The sequence below is a fragment of the Parus major genome, chromosome 6 (assembly GCF_001522545.3).
Source record: "Parus major isolate Abel chromosome 6, Parus_major1.1, whole genome shotgun sequence".
NCBI classification, from domain to species: Eukaryota; Metazoa; Chordata; class Aves; order Passeriformes; family Paridae; genus Parus; species Parus major.
The window spans coordinates 25,261,067-25,278,341 of record NC_031775.1 but is presented as its reverse complement, the minus strand read 5'-3'; the positions used below and the strand labels follow the sequence as shown (position 1 = coordinate 25,278,341).

The 17,275-nt window shown below is 39.1% G+C and overlaps 1 protein-coding gene across 2 annotated transcripts in view; it reads left to right on the top strand.

Moving 5' to 3' along the window:
- Positions 1-269: 269 nt before the first annotated feature.
- The window catches only part of GPAM (glycerol-3-phosphate acyltransferase, mitochondrial), a 47,193-nt gene continuing 30,187 nt past the window's right edge, over positions 270-17,275 (top strand). The window contains exons 1-2 of one of the 2 annotated variants that reach the window (XM_015632982.2): positions 270-350; positions 4,422-4,494. The gene's annotated coding sequence lies outside the window, so the exon portion shown is untranslated. Of the gene's footprint in view, positions 351-4,421; positions 4,495-17,111; positions 17,128-17,275 lie in introns of those variants that run through there. The other variant, XM_015632980.2, reaches the window with a different exon arrangement.

Here is a 17,275-nt window from a genome sequence, read left to right as displayed (position 1 = left end):
TTGTTATATTCAAGTACGTGCATGCTAGGTGCTAGCCCTGGCACAGGGAATCACATATATTGTGCAGTGTCCTTGGATTTTTCATACTTTCTTACTTGTACTTTGATGTTTTGGGTTGGCTTTTTTTTTTTCTTTTTTTTTTTTTTTTTTTTTCATTTGGCTACTTAATTTTTGATCCTAACTTTGAAGAAATGACTTGAACAAAATATTTTGGACTCTTTTCTGAAACTCACAGTGCTCACTGAAGGTGTTTCATGTATTTTCAGCCTCTGGATATCTTTGACAGTTGCAGAAACTTTTGGGAGGACGTAATTTCCCCTTGACTTTCCCACCAAGATTCTTCAGCTAAGGTATGTTTGCTTGTATTGTTTTCTGTATTGGTTAATTTTTGTTAGGTGTGGAAGACAGAAAGACTCTGTGATATTATGTAGAACATATTTTATGTTTTTTACATCTCCTTGTGTTCAGACAGGAAGCACTTGGGGAACTTTGGGGTAGTACAAAGCCCCTTTCCAGACTGTGTGTCCAGTTCAGAAAGGACTGGTGTTTTATCTTGGGTCTCTCCTAAGGCTCACCCCTGATTTGTGCAATGGTTTATGTAAAACAGCTTTCTGATCCAATTGGAGACTGCTCCTAATCCACTCCTGCTGCTGGTTCCATCAGTCTGTGGTTGGTGCTGGTGGGATTTAGCAGCATTCTGCCAGCTGTGCCCTTGCACTGATGGTGAGCTTTGGCTTCATGTTAACTTAGGACAGTGAAAGACATCGTTCCATGCAACCTGTTTTTCCTCTACAGTCTCTACAGGTACTTTTCATTTGTACTGTTGCAGTCTGGGATGTATTGAAGCAGTGCTGTGGGGACAGAGAACAGGTCCTGGGCACAGGCCAGCTGTGTGATCACAGACATGGAATATCACCCTGTGCCTTTGGCTGCCCTTCAGCCTCTGCCTTATATTTTTAGCTTTCAGTCTCCTTACTGGGACAATCGTCTCTTCTTACAATATTTGTAGCACACTGGGTAGATTAGCAGTTCTGCTCACTCCTCCTCTATTCTCTAGTGAAAAGCAAATATTTCAAAATTATTCCTTAATTTTGATTAAGGAAGAATTGTATTTCCTAACACTATGTGACAAAGCATCCTTGTTTAAAGAACTCTGTTTGAACTGGCATCTAAGCTTGGATGTCTCTGTCACACAGCAGGTTCTTCAGATCACTAATCTCCTGCAGTCCAAGCTGGTATTTATTCCTGTCCACTCTCAGATCCTTTTGCTTAGCGTAGCAAAGCATACCATGCACCCCACAAATTGTGCTGGTTAGCATAGTTAGTTGTACATCAGCAGATTTCCTATAATTAGTTCCATCACAGTGAGATCCTTGGAGATCCTCAGTGGGAGAATTAATGTCTTCTCCAAGGAGAGAATCAACCATGCAGGGAAGATGAAGATGCAAAGTTCTGCTGGAGGAGATTTGAGCTGGTTAAAGCCCCTGATGATCAATCTGAAGTTGTTTATATTTCAAAGTCCAGGCTCTGACTTCCTTGAGCTGTAGCACTGGGTAACTACAAATATCTCAGGGTCTCCTGTCAGTCCTATGAATCTAGATAAACTCTTCATTGATTTGCTTTAATACCAGACTGTCAAGGTTGTCATGACTAGAAGTCAATGGTTTGTCTATATTTGGAATAGTCAACTTAAATTTTATATTCAGTGCAAAGAAATTGTGTCCTTCAAAGCCTGTTACGAGCGATGCATCTTGAGGCATCTGCTCTGGGATCAGAAGGACTGCACCCTAGAACTGAATGTTTCTTCCTAGTATGAGAGACATGTAAGTACCTAGGCTTATCTGTCTGAAGCTCACCCAATGCATTGGTCCTTCAGCTCAGTTCATCTTTTCCTTAGCCTCTCAGTATTCTCTCAGTATTAGCAGGACTCAGCAGGACTTGGGACAATTGTTCTAGGCTGTAGGAGGCACAGACAAAGCAGATGGAAGAGCAAGGTGTGGCAAATAATTTATATAACCTTTTTTTTTAAGAAAAACCTCCAAATTGTCACCCCTTCTGACTGTACTAGAGCTCCTGCTACCTTGCAGAACTTGTAGGTCTCACAGATGCCCAGGGAGGCAGAATCACAGCCTGTCTCAGGCTAGAGCTGGGGCTGCAGTTGTGGTTACATGTGCAATATTGCCCCAGATGGTTAACTCCTCTGGATTAAGAACCCACAATGGTTTTCTGTGTTGCTATTTCAGACTTTCCCACCTGACTAGCACCACATCTGTTTTCACTCATCTGTGTATCTGCTAGATACATCAGTATTAGCAGGATCTAATTTCTTATAGAGATACATTTAAGACTAAATAATGAATACTCTGATTTGGAGCGAACTGTGTCTAGCCTTCTATCTTGTCTTTTATTGCCATTGCATCTTCAATCTTATTCTTTCCAAAATGAAGGTGTTGAAATGGAAATTTTGAAGGTGTGTTATGAGCACTTTGGCACGCTGATGTAAAAATGTGAGAACTCCTCATAGCTTTCCTTCTGCCCTGTTCCCTCTCCATGGGAGGGGTTTGAAGTATGTCCCAGCAGCAGCCTGCAGCTCATCCCAGTTGCTGTGGAGAGGTGTCTGCTGCAGTACACTGCTGTTAAATGTGTAGGTTTCTGTTACCCTCACTGCTGTGTAGCTCAAATGTGTGTATCTGTGTGAGCCTGCCATTAGGACAGCTGAAATCACACATGCACAATGAGCTGCAAGTGGATTTCCAGTCTTGCACCATGGCTCCTGTGAGTAATACATATGTCACAGGCTTCTTCAGCATCACTGAAATTCCTCTCCTGAGAGAGAACCATTCAGCTCAACAGGTGTTGGAGGATCAGGGCTTTAAATTGTATTAATATTATCTATTAGAGCTTTTCTGCCTCAAACTGCCCTGCATGTCCAAACTCATTGGAAATATTACTCTCTGTGTGTGCAATGCTGTCCATGTAAATGGAACAGAGAAAAGTTAGTCTGTGATCACAGATTCATCCACAGATTTCAGAGAGAAAACTGAAAAGCTTTTCTATTCAGAAATATCACTGCAGAGACCTGGGGAGATGCATTTAGGTGCATGGACTCCTATCTCAGACAAAATCTCTCAAGGGGCATTATACGAGGGCAGATGCTGCAGAACATATAACCTTGAAAAGGATCCTGGCATAGACAGGAGAATGAAGGCAGGAAGGTGCCTTTGGGCTGCATCTCTCCTGATGAAACACAATTATATTTTTGATATTAAGCTATCATTATTAAACTGTGAGCTCATGCTCTTTCTCCATAAGTGTTGCAGCGTTTCTGAGCTGACATCTTCATTTTTCAGCAAGTGATTGGGACAAAATCGCTCTTATTTTTAGACTAAATGAGATGTGATTACAACAAAAATTCCCCATAAAGATTAACTTTATGTAATAATTCCATCCATTCCTTCATGAAAAAATATCAACCAGCTCTAGTGCAAGACACTACTAAAACCAGCTAAAAACATTTTTGATTTGGTTGGCTCCTAAATCTGACTGCACCAGATTAAGGCTTTAAATTAGTCTTAAATCATATTGGTTACAGCTTTAATAGAATATGAATAGCCAAGATATTTCAGCATGAAGATATGAAAGGTAGAACCCATAGCTTTCCAAAGTCACCTGAACAGGTGCATTGTGTGAAACTCTCTAGCACTGTTGAAATCAGTTCCAGTCCAACCCCCCTGATTTTTATTAACTTTGAATTGTAACCAGTAAAAGTTAAAATGTATTAAAAACATGCTGAAAACATCCTTCACTACATTGCTGCAGTGGTTTTGCTGTAGAATGTGTCTTTGGACACTCAGGAACTCATGCTCAGGAACTTCATGACATTTGTTCTTGTATACTTTTTCCTTGGTACCTTTATTGGTTGAAGATTTTCTGTCATGAGGATTTTTTCTAGGTGGCTGCAACATATCCTTGTGGATTTAGAATCAAGAACAAAAAATATGAGTTGTCTTAGTGAAATTATTTTTAAAACATTATCATGAAGTCTGAAGCAAATTACTGCTGCCTAAGCTTATTGAGCATGAACTTAAATTGACATCAGTAAAATCACTGCATCTTTGGGTTGGAAGGGACCTTTAGAGGTCATCTAGTCCAGTTTACAAAAGATGGGCAATACAGTAATCCATTGTGTTAGAAAGATGGTACTGGATGAAGAATGTTTAGATGAAACTGTAAAATTAGGTATTTTAATAGAAAATGTCAATATATGTAACACATTATTTTTCATTGACAGGTGTTATCCAAACCTATTATTAATTGGGCAATCCAGCCTTGCTTGCTTCTTGCTGTGAAGGTTGCAGAGGTGATGACATTGATGTGTGTTAATCAAGTGTCAGTGGATCACATATTTCTCTCTCTTGTAGGACTTCACATTCATCAGTCTAAGAGCATCTCCAAATAACAGTTACTTATCCTACCCAACATCCTACCAGGTTGGTAAGTATTCTGCCATTTTACAGATAAAGATAATTACAAAAATACAAAAATTTCTGCCTGGCAATCATTAACAATTGCATAAAGAAAATTATTCCTCCACTTGTGTGTGTTTAAAGCACATGTATAGAATTTATGGAGTACTGTGTTACTCAGACCAGCAGCAATGGGTACCTCTACAGAAGAACATACCAGGTGATATCTAGTCATCAAACTCAGCTTACATCACTCAGAGTAGATGGCAACATGCCTGTGTCCCACGCAGAAATGTCACTGCTGGCTTCAGTAAATTGACAAGATCATATTCATGTATTTATAGTTTGGGGGTGACTTCTTCATGCATGTAAACAGGGATGTTTTGCTTTCAAATCAGGTATAATGTTGCCTTAAAGCATGATATGAAAACTGTGAAAACCTAGAATCATGAGTAGCTTAACAACATCTTCATCTAATAGAAATTAACCCAATTTTATGACAGCATGGACAATGGAGGAAATACAGTCTTACTCAGCACTCTATGATTAAAATGACTGACTGAAATAGACACTTAGAAGCCTTGTTATGGAATATATTTATCTTGACAACCATAGCAGAAGAGCAGTTGTTGTGCACTGAAAGAAGTTGCTACAAGTCATTCAGCTGTTGGCTCATGTCCAGTAACACTTCCAAGATGGGACATCTTGACTATTTTAGCATGAATGCTTGAGAAACACTTGGATGCTTTGGGAATGAGGGTAGGTGATGATTTATATAGGAATGGTCAATAAATACCTTCTACCCATCAAGAGCATGTGAAGCTTGTGCAATGATCTTCTTCAAACCTCTGACCCAGGATAACCCATGTAATTTGTCCACCCCATTTGAGTGTTGTAAGAACAGCTGCATGGCCTTATATATTCTGGCATCACAGTAATGGGAGCTGTAAATGCCTCAGCAAGACAGATAAAATAGCAGGGGACAGATATCATCCCTGGCACCTCTCCTGGGCACCTCCTCTCTATGTATGAGTCATTGTTTATCCAGGTAGATTTTATTTATGTCCTTTCTCATGACACATATGTGGCAGGATTGTCAGGCCATGCTGATGCACTGGTTATTTTGTCATATGTTTTGCATTAAAGAAAATACAATTAGAGGTTTCCATACAGTGCTCAGGATACTTGCAGGCTGGAAAATAAATGTTTCTCAGGTGTCTTAGACTGGAGCAATATGTGAAGCAGAGCAGCTTCATTTCTTTCAGAATCACTGCCTGTTTTACAGTTATCATTTTATGTGTTCCTTTTTTTCTATTTTTCAATTGAGCACAAGAAATCCCTGATTAAAAATAAGTCTGTGGAATGATGTTTGTATGTACCTGTTAGTTAAAACAATACAATTAGGATGTTGTAGTTGACAGACAGTTCTGGAATAACCAGTACAAATAATTTAAAGAATTTAAAAAATTTAAAGAATTAAGATACAAAGGTCAGAAGATGATACATTAATGCTTCATCACATTTTCCATATTTTTTCTGTACTCATAGATACTTTAGTGTGTAAGTAGAGGTTTAACTGAGAATAAAGATATAAAATGGCAGTTTGCCAATAGTAGGCAAGGAAAGAAGCCATCCTATATGGCAGCACACTGGTTTCCAGACTGTAGGTGGTAGAAACCACTTTGGAAACCTATTTCATTAAGGAAAGAATTATATTCCTGTCCAACACAATTACAGTGTTCTCAAGCATGTCTGAATTGGATATACCTTGTAGCAATACTTCAGGAAAACACCTCGATCAAGAAAAAAAATGCTTTGGTGATTAATCCCATTGACATTACTGCCTAAAGGGCTGTGGCAAATGCAATGTAGTTTTAAATAGGGAATTAATATAAACATATTCTGGTAAATTGAATTGTTGGCATGCAAACAAACTGTTGTTTTTGTTTGTTTGTTTGTTTTTAACTGGGAATTTTAATGAAAGATATGGTATCAGTATTTAAGCTATTTTCCTTTTTTTACTCCCAGAAAACAAAATTAAACCCTAACCTGTATAATCATGTAAAAGATGTACTTCTTAAAGCCTCAATTTTACATCATTCTCCATGAAGTCTGTTTTCATCCTGGGGCTCTCCCTCCCCCATGTTTATGCTCTCCTTCAATACCAGGAAGCAATGCTACCCCTCACAAGCAATGGGATGTCTGAGCACAGCTCCACAGACTCTTCTGCTGCTGCTCTGCACAGCTCCTGCCCCTCCCTCAGTTATTCCTCACATCCTTCCACTGCCACTACAGCTGGACCAGTGTGGTGATGGTTGAGTACTTCTTTTTCAGGTGGTTCATTTCTGCTCTCTAGATCACTGCACACTTCCCTGCTGAGGGATATATTTTGCCAGTAGCATGTTTTAACCAAAAAACCCCAAAGGAATGGTGTGTTTTCTTTCTGTTGAGAGCTGGAAATAAAATGGAAAAGGTGAACTAGGAAGGATCAGGTCTTCAGGTGACTCTTAAAACTGGTCTTTGAACTTTATTGGGTAGGCTTTTCAGAGACTGAGTGTACTTATTTCAGCATTTCCAAGTGATTGTGTTTGGAGAGGGAAGACTAAAACAGGATACTCAACAGGGCAAATAAACTGGTGGGTTAGAAGGAAAACTGGATGGGTGGATTTTTATCAGGCTGTGAAAAAGGTAAACCCCAAACTTATTTCAGCACTCCTATCCCCCTTAATGCAGCCCAACCCCGCCTGCCTCAGTTATTCAGTATTACAATTTTACTGCTGTTTAAATATATTTGATTCAAAAACATCACCTCTTTATCCATTGTGAACACATTGGTCAGGGAAACAAGCAATGCCATAGACTAAAAAATGCCATCTGTGTCTTATCTGAGGCCTGGTGATGTTTTAAATACTTGAGTGTTTTCTAAAGATGTCACCTAGTTAAACTGATAAACTACTCATCTTTCAAATAGATTTTCTGACCATATAGTTATGTCTTGCCATCCCTGTTCTTCTTGGCTGAAGAAAAAATCTACTTTGTTATCCCAGTGGAAATCTGGAGTCATCCCAATCTCTACTGATGTAAAAGTGACCAGAGTCTGTCCCATATAATACTTTGTACAACACTTCAACTTTTGCACTATGAAATATCTAAAGTGGGACTTGGAATGCTCCTTTCATTAAAAATGAAACATATTTATCAAGAAATTACATCAACTTCAGAAAATATTCTGAAGTTAGTGCAAAGATAACAGATACCATTTCTTCAATTTAGAATAGAGGTGTGGATAGCCATAACTGCCCAACTTTAGGCATACCCTGTAACCTAAATTATCCTCTGAGATTAAAGTATTGCCTGAAGTAACAGTCTTAATTAAAGGACACTAATAAACTTTGTGCACTAAAAAATGGAGTATGTTCTTCTACTGTACTAAATTTGAGGAAGTTGCATCATGAAGACATACTCAGACATCAAACTCTAAGTGTCTGAACAGTGAGTGAAAAATGGGATGACAGAGGGAGAGAGACACAAGTAACCTCAGTGCACAAAAGTACCTGTTTGCTAATGACCTGTTTGTTTTAGACCAAAAGTTTATTATTGCAGTCAGTAAAGATATGAGTTGAATTGCACACACATTTTCTGGCAGTGTTGGTCAAAGCTTATATTATTAACAGATTCTGGAGATTTTGATAAAAACTTCACAACAAAAATCCACTTTGTGGCAGATTATTAAGGCTACCAGCAACAGAAGTACAGAGCATCCCAGGAAATGGATTTTACACAAAAAAAATGGTTTCTGTGGGTAGAATTTGCTTTCTGGCATTGCTTTGATGATTACTCAAGATCCTGCCTGTGCCATGGATTTTCATCTGCCGGTGGTGTTTGCATTAAGTTGTGTAACTGCTTCTTAATGCCTGTTACGTAAGGATGCATAGATTGCAGCTCCGTGAGGTGTCCTGCACAAATCACAGCCGATAGTGTCAGCGTGGTTTCAAAGGTTACTCTCGGCTGAATAAATTTTACTTTCATTAAGTCCTCCTTGTGTAAGTCAAGTGCTTGGTTAGTGCAGAAGTGTGGGGTATAAGCTCAAGTAAGACTCAGATAGTGCCTGTGCTTATCCTGTAATAGAGTATATAATTTTTGTGATATTTGATACACCACTGTGATGAAGCTTTCCTGGTCAGGGGGGAGAGATTTGCCATTGGCTTTTGCCACACTATGATTTTACCCCAAGGATCTCAGGTTACATGAGCTGAAATACGAAGAAAATGTAAATAGAAATCAGAAGACACAGTCAACATTCAAAAGAGGGTTTTTAAAATTTATTTTTACTAAGTTTACTGTTTTAGCCCTTTTTCTTGTATTTAATTTTAATCGGGCTAAGTCAGGATCTGTAACGAGGAAAAATAGTCTAAAGAGATCTTGGACACTGCACTAAATACAAAATGTAGCGTAAAATGAAATAAATTGAAGAGAATGGACATGAGAAAAGAAATCTCAGTTAGCAAAAATGAAAGTTTAAGTCTAAATCAGAAGGATTGTAGACATAGTTGGAAAGGACCTCCTTTCCTTCTCTATCCTTAATTTAACACCTTTCTAAATGATTCATCTGAATTCCCCATAATAAACACAAGTTACATATAAGGCACTTTTTCACTGGAGGGCTGTACCAGGATATATTTTGTAGTGTGGTCCCCTGAAAATGCACACCTTACTTTGTATGGAGCCTCTTACAATTATGTATATTAACTGACCACAGGGATATCATACATATATGTGTGTGTGTGTGTATATATGTATATACACATATACATATACATACATATATACATATATATATATATACACATATATATATGGTCAGGAAATATCTTCCATAGAGTACCCAGAGGAATAGAAAAAGCAGAGAAGCAAAGACAGAGTGGATCATACTACTGACCACAAAGTTGCAAAATGGAACAAAGACTCTTTAATTGTGCATTGTTCTCCTTCTAAATATTCTAAAGTCAGACATGGATGACTTTTTCTCTACATCTGTTTTTTTATGAGATTTTAAAAATACCTAGATTAGAAAATAAATAATATTTCAAAATATATTTGCTCTTATTTTGAGGGCTGATCGGAAGCAGATAAGATATCTATGCCAGTCCTTGAAGTATTAGTTAAAATATAGTAACCAAGTTATTTTTAGTAGCAGGTATTGCTTGGGTAAACAAGCTATGAAATTTTGCTCCATGTTTCATCATGCTGGGTAGGATTACTGATGGTACTTCCTGGCCCATACATACTAAAGATCTACCAGAGGAGCTGAAACTGAATGAGGAATGGTCAAAAATGTCAGGTGATGCCATGATGTAAGTTGGACTTGGGGCTGATATTTGCAACATAATTCTCTTGGAAGACTGCTCCAGAAATTACTTGTTTAGTGCACAGAAGCCTTCTCCAGTTTCCGATTTGGCTGGTGCTTTCCAAGTATTTTTTATGTATTAACTTAGCACATTCTAAATGTGTGCCACATTTAGTAAGAAATACTAAACACTAACTATCCAGAAAAATGTATCTGAGGAATGTCACAGGTGAAAATGCACAGAAAGTTGTTTTGTGAACAAAGCTGAACACAACTGAGCTTGACTGGGGAAGCTCAGTTTGATCTTAGAGACACTGCAGAGCTCAGGATGAGAAGAAAACTTTTTGCAGGGAAGAGCCAGAGGCAGATGCATGCCCAGTATATTCTGACCACTAAAGCAGATTTCTGAATGCACATTCAAGGTGCACTGGTCTGCTCATTACTTTTTGTATTTCATAATATAGATACAATATTTGTCATTTATTATTATTTATCATCATCATCATCATCATATTTACAAACTGAAAGAGGGGAAACTTTGGCTAGATTTAGCAAGAACGTTACTCACTGTGGTGAGGGTGGTGAGATACCGGAACAGGATGCTAAGGGAGGTTGTGGATGCCCCAATCCTGGAAATGTTCAAGGCCAGGTTGGATAAGGCCTTGAGCAGTTTGGTCTACTGGAATGTGTTCCTTCCCATGGCAGGGGGGCTTAGGACTAGATAACCTTTCAGGTTCCTTCCTAACCCTTAAGATTCTATGATAAAATTACACCAGTACAGTCAATCCATAACATTAATTAAAAAGTTCAGTCACAATATGCAGAGGTGGTTATCTGCAATTTACTAATGTCTTTCCTCAGAAGAAATAAGACACTGTGGCTTCAGGAGGCTCCTCTTCTTGTCCTTCAACCTGAGTTCTACTGCCTGTTAACACCAGTTCTAGTTTACCTGAACTACTGTGACACTTTCAGTAAATTATGCTGATTAACAAGTGCTCAAATTTGCTCAGTTTTTTTATGCTGGATGAAATATTTTTTCTTTGTAACTTTGTGTCTCTGAAAGACAGGGCTTTTAAGGCCATTTTATAATCTTTGTTTGCACTTCAGGTTAAGTTGATGACAAAGGCACCAATCACTTCTCTCTCTCAAAAGACCTGGGTCAAAACATCCCTGTCCTACAGCCTGGGGTACTTTGCTTCAGGAAATATTTAGTCTCTCTTTGTAGGTAAAGGTAAAATAAACAAGAACCCTCCAGAAATTACTCTTGCTTTATTCATCCTGTGGAAATAATGAAAGGGGAAAGTGTAGCAAGAGTAAAGTAGGCATGTTTGACCCTTCATTATCCCAAATTTTAAAGAGCTGTGGGGTGATTTAGCCCACAAGCAGCTTTATGTATCTAGCCTGTCATGCTGTGACCTATGTAGTTTTCCAGAAGCCATGGTCATATGTGAAATACCAAGTTAGTAATATGTTCTGTTGTTCTATAAAGAGAAAAGACAGGACTTGCAAAAACAACATCTCCTAGAAAGAGATTATACCCTTTTCAAGGCCTCTGCCACTTCAGGTGAATATCCTGCAATAATGAGGCAATTTAAGAGTTTAGGGTATACAAATAAAAAGATTTCTGTTCTCATGAAGGTATAAGGTGCTTAGGTAAGTATTAGGTTATGCTTCAAACAGCGAGAAAAAACCTGTGTAAGATTTTATCATGATATGAGTTGAATATCTGTAATTTAGTAACTGAAAAAGTATGCTTTTGCTGGGTCAGTTGGTATCGTTTTGGTCAAATGATCACCCACAGTTTTTGAAATCTAACATTGCACTACAAGTTCAATGGTTGGCTGGATCTTAGCACTTAAGGACATTTTTCTGCAGTTCCCAGTTGCAAGAGACACATAAGTGGGAGTGGGAAAAATTCCTTTGTTTGGGAAACACACTGTGGGAAAATTGCTCAACATGATTTGAGTGTCAGAATTGGAATGTAACAACTGGTGTAGCCAGATTAGTGCAGAGAGAAGGCTAAAAGCAAAAAAACTGCTTTTTGCCAGGGTTCTCAGTTAATTTTGTTGTGCTGAGACAACATTTATAGTTTACATTTTGTTAATTGTGTTCACAGATAAAATTTCAGTTACATAAAATGAATTATACATATCTATGGTAAACTAAAGCCTGGAGACCATCTGTTTTTTAGTGAGACTGACTTACAAAAAGGAAATATACCTGACATCTATGAGGATTTTTAGTTCCTTTGTGCTTTTTGCAAAACCAAAAGTCAGCAAATCCATTTTGTTTGCTTGGATAAATTGGGGAGTAGGGAGTGTTGCCCTTTGGAGGTGTCTCTCTCTGTTCATCTATATAAGAGATAATCACATAAGGGATTAGAAAATACTGGGAGTGTAAAGCTTTCATTGGAATATGGCAGACTTCATCAGGACCATTGCATCAGAGCAGAACTGATGCCCAGACACTTCCATAACCCTCCCAAGTTGTTTCAGAAGATGTCTCCAAAATTCTGTGAAAATTTCCCAGCCATCAGGTGTTGTGTCTTTCATGGCAAAGGCATTAAGACTCTTCCAGTGTCCCACCCAGCAGTGCCTTGATTATAGTCCCAAATTCCTGAAAATGAGGGGAGGGGTGGGATATCATGTGATTCAATGCCTGGGTCACACAACCTCCTGTGCACTGCTGTTGAAGGAGCTGTCTGTGATCCCAGCTTCCAGTATCTACAGTACTTTACAAGATGTGACAAGTCCTTCTGAAGTCAACAGCTGCACAAGAGAGCAAACCTGAGCAGTGAAAAGTGCCTCCTTTTGATGAAAAAACACTTGCTTAGAACCTCATGATAATTAGAGGTTGTGTTATTCTAGGACAATTCACAGTTCTGTGAATCAAGGATGACTTACAGCAAGTTTGATAAGATCACGATTTTGTGATTTTTCTATGAGATGCCATTTTTTTCAAAATGGCCCATATTCCCCTTAGCTCTTAGATTTCTCTATTATATTCCTTGGTTTCCTTTTTGGAAGGGTAGAAAGCAGTTCTGGATTCCTGGAGAGGGAACTAGACGAGAAGCAAGTTTGCTTTTTGCAGAGAAGCTGACAACAGGTACAAGTTTATTTGGCTTGACAATGAAGTTTTTAGTGAAACTCAAAATACCTGCAAATGCAATGTATCCTATAAACACCAAAGGCCCCCACAGAAATCAATTTTTGATGATTTACAAATAGATAAAAGTTTGGAATATCCAACAGTATTTAGGATCTATATGCAGTAAATTAGTTGCTTCATCCGTTGCTTTTCACATAAAGTCAGCTCTTGGATAGAATGCCAGCTTCGTAAATACCCCCAAGAAACAAAAGTGGAAAAGTAACCATGTTTATAACACATTCCCCTTGCTCACAGCAGGCAGGGGGATGCCTGCATTGTTATGGCAGATAATTGCTCAAGGCACAACTATGGGAGAATCTTGTTCCAAATTCTGCTATTCCGCATAGCTTAATTTAAAATTAGCAATCCCTTTGGATAGTTAGGATTTTCTTATTTGTACAAAACACAAGTATATGTGTAATTTCTTGATTGAAAAATGGTGGTAAATTTGGAAGTGTAAAAGTTAGTTATACTGGTTTTAACCCAGTTAGTTATATTGGATCTTTCTATTAGAACAAAAGCCTTTTTGTACTAATGTGAGTAACAAGTTGAAGGGAAAAGCTAGGAGCAGCTTGGGCTAAAATGCCCTTATCTTTTCAAAATTACAGAAACACAATATATTACATAGGAGAGAGTCACTGTACTCTTAATGAATTTTGTATTTGTTCTCAAGATAAGGGGGATGAAATAGGAAATAAAAAATCATTTGTCTTGAAAGGAGATATAAAGTATACTCAAACCATTTTTACATACAATCTTATCAGCCCATTTCATGGCCACTTGCCACTCTCAGATGCTCTTAATATATTGTATACCACAAAGGCAATACTGCTGACACTGAGTTCTGCCACTGCCAAACTGCATATTCATTATTGTTCATAGTCATGTGAGGTCAAGTTCGGTCACTGCAAACAAAAAACCTTTGTCTGGATCTTTACTCCCTCCTCACAGTTTTTTGTTTCCTAACTTTTGTAACACTCCCCAAGCTGAAAGTTTCTTTTTAAAGAGGATGCTGCGCACTCTTTTGTAAACATGTCTCCATTACTAGAAGTGACATCATGGGAATCGCTGGGAATGAGCTCAGAGAACAGACCCAGGGTAGAGCCGATGTAAAAAGAAGTCTGCTTGTCCCTGCTCCCTCCTCCTCTGCACAGAATTGTCCAGCAAACAGGTACTTTGTTGAACTCCACTGGAAGCTTCATGAGGAATTTCAACATAGGAAGGACTAATCATTATTTTAGAAAAAAAAAAAGAGTCCTGCCAGCTCTTTCTCCTCTGCAGGCTGCTATGCACGAATGTGGTCAGCAGCTTATTCACACAAAGCCAGGGTTCTGGTCATTTGCCATCATATGCAAATCACCTCCCTGGACTCATTGGCAAGGCAAACGCTTCAGTTTAAGGACTTTAAAAAGATGGATTGCAAAACTCAGGCACGGTCCCGCTCCTACTGAGATCAGTGGCAAGCCTCCCATTGGCTTCAATCGAAACAGGATAGAATCTCCCTTCTCTGGAAGCAAAACCCAGCAGTATTTGGGCTTTTTGGAGCACATGCAGCTCTGAAAGTCTGTTCCTTCGGGGCATTCCAAAATTTTTCCCATTTGCTTGGTTCCATGGCAACACAACATCACCATCAAGCTTTCAATACTGAAATGAGATTTTACTACTAAGCCTGAGGATTTATACAAGAGTAAAAAGATCTTGCTAAGCTGCAATTCCCATTAGACTAATTCAGGATCCTTTTCAAATGAGTGACGAAATTATCTCTGGATTTACTTTACAATAAACCAAGAATTTTTAAAGAAAAATGTGAAAACTGCTCTACAATCATAAAAGAAACATTCTTTCGTTATTACACAGAATTACTACGTTTTAGTAAAACACTGTATCGATTTTACTATCCTTTTCAAAACCATCTAAAGAAACCCGTTTTCTTATAAATGATACTAAAATCAGACTCTAGAGACAGTACAAAATTATGATAAAGCCATTGAGGCTTCTAATTTTTGTGTTACTTATATCACAGAAACACCTCTTTTGCAAGAAAAATATACCAGTTTAAAAGTACAATGAAAAAAACCCACAAACATGCCAGAAGCTCCATGTTAGGTTTTAAATGTACTATAGTTCATCTTTTATTGAGGGAAGCAAAATAGACTCAGCGGCTGAGAGTTTGCTCTGAGTTACACCATGGCACATTGAAAACAAGTGCCCTCTCTGATCCCCTGTTTTTATGAGTGGAAAGGGAAAAAAATCAGTGTGATACCACACCTAGAGAAGGTTGTGTGTAAGCAGTATTGAGGGTCTTCTCTAAAGTATCTACTAAAAAGTTCCCAAATAACAACACAAATGCAGTGAAACAATTAAATTACTTGATGTAAGTAAGAATTTTAACGGCCTTGTTTTCTGCATTTTCTTAGACTCAATATAGAAGCGTTCATTGCCATCTCTGTTCTATTCAGTTTTCATGTAATCCAGCTCTTGAATCATGTGCTGTGATGTAATTTTTAAGATGATTCAAGCTCTGACTCCCCGCACATAGATTCACTCTGGAAGCAATGATCAGGATGTGGGCTACAGCATTTTATTGGGGCTTTTCTTCTGTGATCTGCTCCTTAAACAGAGAGTTACAAAACCCCAGGATGTAACACTGGATTTTCTGAGTGGAGTTCAGAGCTTCCCCTTTCGATGCCTACAGCCCCCCTGGGTCAAACCCCACGCAATCCCGGGTGTGGGATGTGGCCCTGCTCCTGTGTCACCAGACCAAAGACAGGAGTTTCCTGCCCTGGCCTCCACTAAGGCAATGAGATGCTCGCTGAGCAAGCAAAGCCGAGGTGAGGGTGTACAGGGAATACAGATGTGACAGTAGCACTGTGACTGTCGCTGAAACACTTAAAGCCTCCTGGTTCTGCTCTGATTAGCGAAGCAACTACAAATTTGCTCTCAGCTGCAGCAGAGCCAGCTGAAAGCAGAATCTGCCCCCTCTTTCCCAACACACCTTCAACAAATCACTCCAAGAAAAAGTTGATGTCAAGTCAAAAGCTTTGTTCTAAAGCTGGACAGCTAACGGGCAGGGCTTGTATTTTAGAAGTGGCCAGATATTCTGGGTATGTTCCTTTGCAAGACCAAAACTAGAACGTGGGTGTTTGGCACTACTTCACCAGCTCTCCTTCACCAGAACTGACACATTTGAAATTCCTGGCCCAGATTGTGAGAAAACTGGATGAAAACTTTAGTATGTGAATGTGCTCTCAGAAACACAATTACAGATTGTCCATTCTTTATACAAAAAGTGGTGATTTAGAAAGCAATTTGATATACACAAATACTGGACTGCTTATTGCACAGAAATACAAACTTTATAAGAGTTGTACATTCCACTGGCTCATATTGTATTTTTTAATTTGAAAATTAGGTATCTTTTATTCCAATATCCATGTTGCAACAAAATGTTTTTCCTTGCTAAAGGAAGAAGATTCAGACTCAAATTCCCTTCTGACCCACAAACTGCGGAGTGCTCTTGATAAACTATCAGCTCTAATACTCCAGCAGTATTCCCTGGAGGCACTCAGTTGTGGGAACTAGGGCAGTTCCCATATGCATGCACCAGTTAATTTTCCGTCTATCACATCTTAGGCATTTTATGTGTGAAAGGCAGTTGTAATTCTTTACAGTTCGCATTTGTAATAACTTCAAAACAACATCTGGAAGGAAAACCTTAAGGGGAAAACTAACACCTCGTGCCACTTAAATCTCTAAGCAGAGTATTTGCATTAGTATAAACGGTATATTTTGTCACTGTATTCCTGTATTGCACTGCTGTGATTTGGACATTCAAAGAAGACATGTAGGCACGAGCCTTCCTGCTGGGCTGTAACTCAAGCCACAGAGAAACTGTCTTTAAATAGCTCAAGGATGCCCAAGCCAAAAAATACTCTCGCCCTTGTTTGGCTACATGCAGCAATCTCAATCAACATTTACTTTTGCGCTCAGTGAAAGGCAAACTGGCACTGCTGCAAGGCCGGGCAGGCAGATCGATACCTGTCCCGAAATTTCCACAATTGTTCACAGCGGCAACTCTGAGTCGCTGCAAACCCATTTAAACACCATTTCACATCACTTTTCCAGCGTTTTCGTGTTTAGCGGCTCAGATCTGAGAGCTGAACAGCCGTGAGTCGCTGCTCTCCCTGGGCTGGGGGAGGAGGGCGGGGGAAGCGGCTGTTGAACCATGCGGCGGCTGCAGCAGGGCCAGGCCGGCCGGAGCGGCTCCGGGCACGGCTGGGCACGGGCACCGCAGCGCTGTGAGGGCTGTGAGGGC